General features: G+C 36.8%; 1 long non-coding RNA gene across 1 annotated transcript in view; it reads left to right on the forward strand.

Moving 5' to 3' along the window:
• The window catches only part of LOC114025128, a 19,193-nt gene extending 10,379 nt beyond the window's left edge, over positions 1 to 8,814 (forward strand). Inside the window, exons 3-4 of the long non-coding RNA XR_003567001.1 lie at positions 5,302 to 5,365; positions 8,537 to 8,814. This is a non-coding gene — a long non-coding RNA (uncharacterized LOC114025128). The remainder of the gene's footprint in view (positions 1 to 5,301; positions 5,366 to 8,536) is intronic.
• The last annotated feature ends 306 nt before the right edge of the window (positions 8,815 to 9,120 follow it).

Raw genomic sequence — 9,120 nt, forward strand, 5'->3', positions numbered from 1 at the left:
GTGGTGGTGGTGGTGGTGGTGGTGGTGGTGGTGGTGGTGGTGGTGGTTCATTTCCACTGCTGTGGTCTATGTGCATATTGTTTTTCTGGTTCTGCTTAAATTAGTCTCCATCATCTAAGTCTTCCCAAAGCTTCTTCTTCGTATGTATTCTTCATATTCACTGACCTTACAGGACAGTCAAATTCCATTACATTCATGCACTCCCATTTGTTTAGCCATTCCTCAGTCAAGGGGCACCTCCTCTGTTTGGCTCTTTTGCTGACTCTTCATCCACATTATGCACCTTAAATGTGTATGTACTCCCAAGCTTCCCTCCAGGGCTCTCTTTTCTTCTCTTCTCTCTCCTGGTGACCCTATCAGCTCTCACCATTATCATCTCTAAGAAGATCACTCCCAAATTTCTAGATCTACCCCAGAATCTTCTCTGAACTTCAGTCCTACATCACCAACTGCCTATAAGACATTTCAAGTTACAGAGCCCAAAAACATTTCAAATTAAACACACACAAAACAGAATGCACTATCTTTCTTGTCAAACTCAATCCTGTTCCAAACTTCCCTATTTCTGTCAAAGGTATCACCATCCTTCCAGTCTTCCAGGTTCCCAACCTAGATGTTCTCCTCAACTTCTTTCTCCCACATATCACATAACCAATTGGTTATCTAATATTTTTTTATTTTTACCTCTGTAAGAACCCTCTCTTCTGGATGCTTCCCTCCATCATACAGCTACCACCTGAGTTCATGCTCACCTTTCACCAGGACTCCTGCAGTGCCCTCCTAATTAGTCTCCTTAGACTCAAGGCTCTTCTTTCGCCAATCAGGTCTCCGCATGGCTGCCAAAGTGATATTCCTTAAGGGTAAATTGGACCATATCACTCCCCCTACTCAACCAACTCTAGTGTATCTCTATTGTCTTTATTAATAAATATATAATTTGCTAATTTGATTTTAAAGTCCTTCACAATGTGACCCCCTACGAAGGTCTATTATCTGCTACTAATCTTCTTGCACTCTACGATCCAGTGAAATCAGTTTTCTCTCTATTCCTCACACAACAGCACATTTCCCATCTCCAAGCCTTTGTACCGGCTATCTCCCAGAGTCTGGAATGTACTGTCTCCACACCTCTGCCTCACAGAGTCTTTCTTCTCCTTCCAGATGCAGCTCAAGCACTATCTTCTATATGTCTTCTCTGATCCCTCTAACTACCTTGTAGTTATTCTCTTTATATTTCTTCTGAATGTATATTATCTGTCCCACTAAAATGTAAGCTCTCTGAGCATGGAGACTGTTGTGCTTTTTTATCAGTACACTTACCATCTAGGACAGTGCCTACAATGTTGTAGGTACTTAATAAATGTTTGTTGATTGACTGATTGATCTAGAACTCTTAATTAGATTTGGGCAAACGTAATACATAGCCCAAATAATCTTAACATCCATATGGGCATATTCTAGTCTGATAAACAAAGCAGGAGGAAAGAGGGAGTAAAAATGGAAAATTAAAAATTTTCTCCAAGAATCATCTATTTTAATAGCTGGAAATTTTATAAACTGCTTCTTCCATTAAATGAATGAAAAAAATAGAAATCAATTAAAATATTACACAGCAGAAAAATCATATCATTAAAATTATAAAATAAAATTCTTACACAGTAAAAGAGGGTCCCCTTGAGAGGCTCAGAGGTTTGGCCAAGAGAGGCCAGATGCTGCAGGGATTAGTTAATGTGTCTTGCTCACACCTTAGCTTCAGAGCTAATCTTAAGATCTCATGGAGGGTAAGGCTTCTCAAAATGTTGGGTTATTAAAAGGATCTGGTCAAATGCTACTTCTGTCATTTGTCTGCTCCCACCAGGACTCCAAACACTCAGAACTCAGGATTTAAGGGGCAGAAAACAAGAGTAGAGTCAGCAAGTAGCTATAGAACAATGGACCAAAGGCCACAATCTACTTTCACAGGCCCCAAAAAGAAAATATCCCCCAAATGGTTTGATTAGATAGTTTAGCTTAATTATCATCCAGATACATGAGAGTGAACCAAAAGCCATTTTTTCCTTTCAAATTTCCTGGTAGAAAACCTTTCTAAAATGTGAAAGCATTTTTCCTTCCTTGGTGGGTAAACACTATCCTCCACCCTCCTTCCTAGCTGTTAGTGCTCTGTTCTCCTTAAATAATCATTCATTGTATGTACTTATGGGTATCTAAGTAGCACAGTGGATAGAGCACTGGGCTTGGAATCAGGAAGACTCATATTCCTGAGTTCAAATTTGGCCTCAGTTCCTCACCAATAAATGCTGGAGAAGAAAATGGCAAACCACTCCAGGATCTTTGCCAAGAAAACCTCAAATGAGGTCACAAAGTGTCGGACACAACAGAAACGACTCAACAACAACATATACTTAGTTGTTTCCATGTTGCATCCACTCATCCTTCTCAAAACACACACACACACACACACACACACACACACACACACACACTTCCATACCCAAAAGGTAAACTCTTGAGGGCCAAGGGTATTTTTCATTTTTCTTAGTATCACCAGCATCTAGCAACCTGCCTTGCATATAGTAGGGACTTAATAAATGCTCATTGAATAATCTCTCCTCTCTTTCCTTTCCTTTTCTCTCTATCACAAAGTAACAATGGAAATTTTACAACCTCCAAGACAGCAGCAACTATTTTATAGGAGTGGTGTGTGTGTGTGTGTGTGTGTAAATCCTCATATGGTGTTGAGAATATAGATGATTTTGATACCACTCTAAGAAACCAGCAAGCTCCATCCTATAGTCACTTTAAACTCCTAATCACCACTTCTATGGCCCTAAAAAGATGTTGGCAGAGGAAAAAGTGCAAGCAGCCATTGTTCTGAAACCTTGTTGTTACTCACTGAGGTAATGACAATAATATTATATATCAGATTCAGGATTAATGCGGGGGACTTCAAAAATATTTTCCATAATTTTAAAATTCAGGACTTGCCCATTTTGAATTAAATATTCTCATGTAATGGCCAAGGTCTCAAGCTCTGTTTTCTCGGGAGTTACCCAAACAGCTATTGGCAAGTCACATGTCTTGTTATTCAGGTAAGGGGGTGTTGTGAACAGTGCTAGGGTCTATTTATGGATGGTCTGTGCTGAATAGTTTATCGCAAGCTTTCAATGAATTATTTTATTGTACTGAATTTATCGTAACAAGTTATTTATTACATGTTCTGTTATTCGTGTTCCTGCTCAGTGAAAAATAATTTCTATTTCCATGACATTTACTTGTTGATAGTATTTTTTTATAACCTTGCATTTTGGCTCTACTATTCATTTTTAGCCATGACGAGCAGTGATTTAGAGATTTTACAACAGCTTCCTAAGGTTTATGCACAGTGAATCATAATACTGGCAACTGTCTCCTCGTATGTAAGGTCAACAGGAGAGAATGAAAAGGTTTTATCATTATTACAAATTTTGGAGTTAAACATAAATGGTAAAAAAAAAATAAACAAGTTTGTCCAAGCTTTAAAACAGCAAGACATGGAAACGTACTTATTCATTTGAACAAAAATGAAATTTTCATTGGCTTTTATCTACCAGAAAGAGATAAATTCAGTACCTAGACAGCAGGCTACAGGGATGACAATCAGTATCTCCTATTCCTATTCATTTAGCTATGCCTGCCTTGTCATTCAAGTAGAGTGCTTTAAAGGAAGCAATTTGTACCTCAGTTCTACCTCTCTTTATCAAAATGGTTGACTACCTAGAACTTCTTATTGCACTACTTTAGTTACCAGAAACCAATTACCTAGACCAGAGCTTCTTAAACTGTGGTTCATGACCCATTTAAGAAGTGCTGAAGGGGTCACCAGTGGAAATAGTTTAAGAAGTCCTGACCCAGACTACTCCCAATTATGCTTCTGATTTATCCTCAAGAATAACCTTAGATATAGTACCATTACCATACATTACTCTGGCTTCCCCAGACTGCCCAAAGGGTCCATGACACAAAATAGTTAGGAATCTCTGATCTAGACTGTGGGTAAGGCAGATAGGGACACAGGGCAACACGAGTACAATGGGTGTCTAGAGAGTGGGGCCCCAAAAGGTGGGAGAGGTGGGAAGTGGGAGGGTACCACAGACACCTACAGTTTGGCCTAGAAACTTGACAGCAGTAATTAATCTGTGCTATTAAAAATCAGTTCTCACTTGCATTTACATATGTATTAGCATGCCAGTAAGTAGCTAGTATAGCAAGAAGATGACATTCCCAAATTTGGGGGGAAGTATATAATTTGGCTTTAAAAACTGCAATTTCACAGGTGTCCCAATGAAATGATGGGTGGAGGAGTGCTTTAAAAACTATATAGTGCTGTGTATTTTTAAGTAATTATAATCATCATTAATTTGATGTTTCTCATTGATTTTGCAATTTCCTCTTGAAACACAGAACACTGTACATTAAATTTACAAAGAAAGACGATTCTTAGTCACACAATTAGGCAACAAACAAATCAATAAATATTCATGAGCTATCTAGTGGATTTAGAGCCCTGTAAGAGGTGCTGGGGGGGAGGGACAAATTTTAGATGAGATATAATGACCAGAAGATACAGGGCAAAAAGCATAAGAAAAATGCACTATTCCATAGAATGCCACAATTTTCGGTAACACAAATGATATTCACTTGAAACGATGTGAACTTTTACAAAGTCAAATGATGCTATCACCAAAAGCTTACATATGTGAAACTCATTATATAGTTGTCATTGCTATGTAATAGTGTTATACTACTTAATGAAATCCAACAAACTTTAGATCCCTACTATGTGCAAGATACTGTTCCAGGAACTGGGGATACAGAGACCAAAACCAGCCACTGCTCTCATGTAGCGACATTCTTGTAGGTGAGGGGGGAAGGGGAAGAAAATATTACACAGCTAAGTATAAAGAAGGTGAGAGAGAGAGAGAGAGAAAATGACAGAGACAGACAGAGACAGAGACAGAGAGAAACTGAACAAGGGGGATCAACAAAGGTTTATCAGAGGAGGGCTGACCCCTGAGTTGAGCCTTGAAGGAAGCTAAAGATTGTATCAATTGGTGATGAGGAGGAAGAAATCTAGCTATAACCCCTGGGGGACTCTGGGCACCCTCAAAAAAGATACACTTAGTTTGGGATACTTCTGAGTCAACATCTGCTCAAACATATAGTCCTTAATCCCAAGCCAGAGGACATTTTCATTCAAATGAAAGACATTTTATCAAATAACATAGCAAACAAAATAAAGAGAACATTTTATCTCCTAACCAGGGGACAGCACACGTACAGAAAGTACACACAACCAGAGAAAATTCATGGAGGGCCCATACACAAGGTAAGTGGGTAGCCAGAGAACATGCATGGAAGGGCCTATGCCAGGAATTTGGGCAGCATGGTCAAATACAAAGCTTGCATGAAGGAGACACATTGTCAAAGCAAACATAGACAGGGCATCTTACACCTCTGATTTTGCCGGGTTTCTGCTGTCCTCTCGCAATGTTACCATAAACTTTCTATTGCTATCTGTTGGGTATAGTATCTCTGCTGCTTTTCTGGCTGCTACTATGAGCATATAATCCCAGATAATAGCTTCTCAGCTTCATCTTTTCAGAGCCTTCTCCTGCCAATACTGGCTATTTTCTCATTGAGTATGCCTAGAAAGTCTCTTGCTGACAGAGAAACAGAGTTCTTCAGTCATACCAAGAAGCTATATGTCATCTTACACAGCTAGGAAGTCTTCAGAACAAAAGGGAGAAAGAGTTCCCATTGACCTACCAAGCTGGAAAAGTTTTGAATACAGGTCCCATGAGGAGATGTGTACCTGTTCTCTGAGGATGAAACTCGTAATAAGGTGTTCACAGGGTGAAGAATCTCTCTGGCTATAAAACCTCTTGAAGCCTCCCTAGGGTTTGAGATATGTGTTGGTGGAAGGAATACCCACAACAATGAAATGACACATTTTTTAAAATATTGAAGTAAAGCAAATTATATTTGATAGTTGTTATAGTGAGATTCCAGTGTATAAAGTAATTTGAATGCTATATCTTTTAACCATAAATACTATGAAGAGATTTTATTTGTTTTTGATACCAAATTAAATCATAATACTTTTTCCAGACAAGAGGCTATTAACCTAGGGTCCATGAACTTAAAAAATTTGACCAATAATTGTGTTTCAATATAATTAGTTTCCTTTTTAATCCTATGTATTTTATTTCATATGTTTAAAAATAATATCTGTCCATTTAAAATAACATTAGACAATACAAAATACTTGGGAGTCTACTTTCCAAGACAAACCCAGGAACTACATGAACACAATTATAAAACACTTTTCACATGAATAAAGTCAGACCTTAACAATTAGAAAAATATTAATTGCTCATGGGTAGGCCAAGTTAATATAATAAAATGACAATTCCACCTAAATTAATCTATTTATTCAGTGTCATCCCAATCAAACTACCAAAAATTTATAGAGCTAGTAAAAATAATAACAAATTCATCTGGAAGAACAAATGTCAAAGACATCAAGGAAATCAATTAAAAAAATGTGAAGGAAGATTATCTAGCTGTACCAAATCTCAAAGTGTATTATGAAGCAATAATTATCAAAACAATCTGGAACTAGCTAAGAAATAGAATGGTGGGAATAGATTAGATGCACAATACATTACAGTAAATGACTACAGTGAACTAATATATGATAAACCCTGAAAACCGAGCTTTTGGAACAAAAACTCATTATTTGACAAAAACTGCTAGGAAAACTGGAAAGTAGTATGGCAGAAATGAGATAGAGAACAACATCTCACACCACATACAAAGGTCAAAATGAGTATATGAGTTACACATAAAGGGTGATACGGTAAGCAAATTAGGAGAGCATAGAATAGTTTATCTGTCAGATCTATGAATAAGTGAAGAATTTAGGACCAAATAAGACACTGAGAGCATTACAAAATGTAAAATAGAACATTTTGATTATATAAAATTTAAAAGGTTTTGCACAAACAAAACAAATGTAAACAAAATTAAAAGGAAAACAGAAAACTGGGGGAAATTTTTGTAACAAATAAATGATAAAAGCCTCATTTCTCAAATTAGTCAAATTTATAAGAATACAAGTCATTCCCCAGTTGATAAATGGTCAGGAGGCAGCTAGGTGGTGCAGTGGACAGAGCACTGGCCCTGAAGTCATGAGGAAGTGAGTTCAAATCCAGTCTCAGACACTTACTAGCTGTGAGCCTTGACAAGTCACTTAACTCTGATTGCCTCAAAAAAAAAAGATAAATGGTCAAAGGATATGAACAAGCAGCTTTCAGACAAAGAAATCAATGCTATCTAGAGTCATACAAAAAAATGCTCTAAATCCTTATTGATTAGAGAAATGCAAGTTACCACCTCACACCTACCAGATTGGCTAATATGACAAAAAAGGGAAATGATAAATGCCTTGGAGGGTATGTGGGAAAACTGGGACACTAATGCATAGTCAGTGGAGCTGTGAACCAATCCAACCACCCTCAAGAGCAATTTGGAACTATGCCTAAAGTGCTATCAAACTGTGCATTCCCTTTGATCCAGTGATATCACTGCTAGGTCTGTATCTCAAAGAAATAAAAAAGGGAAAATGACCTATTTATACAAAAATATTTATAGCAGCTCTTTTTGTGATGCCTAAGAAATTTTCAACACATTGGCATGTGTTGTCCAACAAATGGGGAAAGGCTGAACAAACTGTGGTATATGATTGTGATAGAATCTAATTGTGCTATAAGAAATGACAAGCAGGATAATTTCAGAAAAACCTGGAAAGACTTATATGAATTGAGACAAAGTGAAGGTAGCAGAACTAGGAGAATATTGTACACAGTAACAGCATATGATAACATGATGAAGAACTGTGAATGACTTAACCATTTTCAGCAATACAATGATCGAAGGCAACCCCAAAGAACTCATGAGGAAGCCTTCTATCAGGCTCCAAAGGAAGAACTGATATTGTCTGAATACAAACTGAAGGGTGCTATTCACTTTCTTTCTTTCTTTCTTACTTTTGTTCAAGTTTTCTTACATAAAATGACTAATATATGGAAATATTGTACATGACTGCACATGCATAAGCTCTATCAGAATGCTTATTAACTTAGAAAGAGGGGAGGGGAAGGAAAGAAACAGAACCTAGAACTGAAAATTTAAAAAAAATAAATGTTAAAAACTGTTTTAACATGTAATTGGGGAAAAATAAAAGATTATTAAAATAATATTCCAGAAAGAAATCAATAGGTTCCATCAGACTACCAAAGGAATCCGTGACACTAAAAAGGTTAAGAACCCCATAGTTATAGAATATAAGGTAGATGAGGGCACAGGCTATGTCTTATCTAATCTTTTTATCCCCTCCAGCATGAAGCACAAGGTTTTACACATAGTAGGCTATGTAAGTGGTTCTTGAATTTAATTTTGACCCATAACTGCTCTAAAACTGTATTCTACTTTATAGGACTGAAGACAACTTTTACACTGGCTAAAAGACTTCATGAAACACACGAGGCCTCTGTCTGTTTGTACTGTCTCCCCAGAATTAAAGAAATTATCAACACAAGCATGCCAGGAACAATAATAGCCATCATGACAACCCAATCAACCTTGGTGATAAATAAACTCCCACAATGCTCCTGTTATTGTCACAAGAAATGAACGGGTGCTTCTCAAATGAAAAATCATGCTAAATAAAATATATTCCTCTCCAACACCACCAATACCAAACACATACATACACACATATACACTTACCAATAAGTATGTGTATACATATACACACATGTATATGTGTATATATGTGTATACATATAGATACACACATATATACACACATACACATGTGTATGTTTATATATATATATATATATATATATATATTTAAGGTTCCAAATGATTTTTTATATACATTAAAAACTCCATTGAGCTGAAATTGTCAGGGAATGAGGTCTTCTATATAAAATAAATTTTAGGTAACTAACCTTAAAATTAATGATGGAACTCTAAAACCTATCACACGTCTTCCTAACTTTTTTAAAGAGTAAA

Source organism: Vombatus ursinus, unplaced genomic scaffold (assembly GCF_900497805.2).
Source record: "Vombatus ursinus unplaced genomic scaffold, bare-nosed wombat genome assembly UNPS02004596.1, whole genome shotgun sequence".
Taxonomy (NCBI): domain Eukaryota; kingdom Metazoa; phylum Chordata; class Mammalia; order Diprotodontia; family Vombatidae; genus Vombatus; species Vombatus ursinus.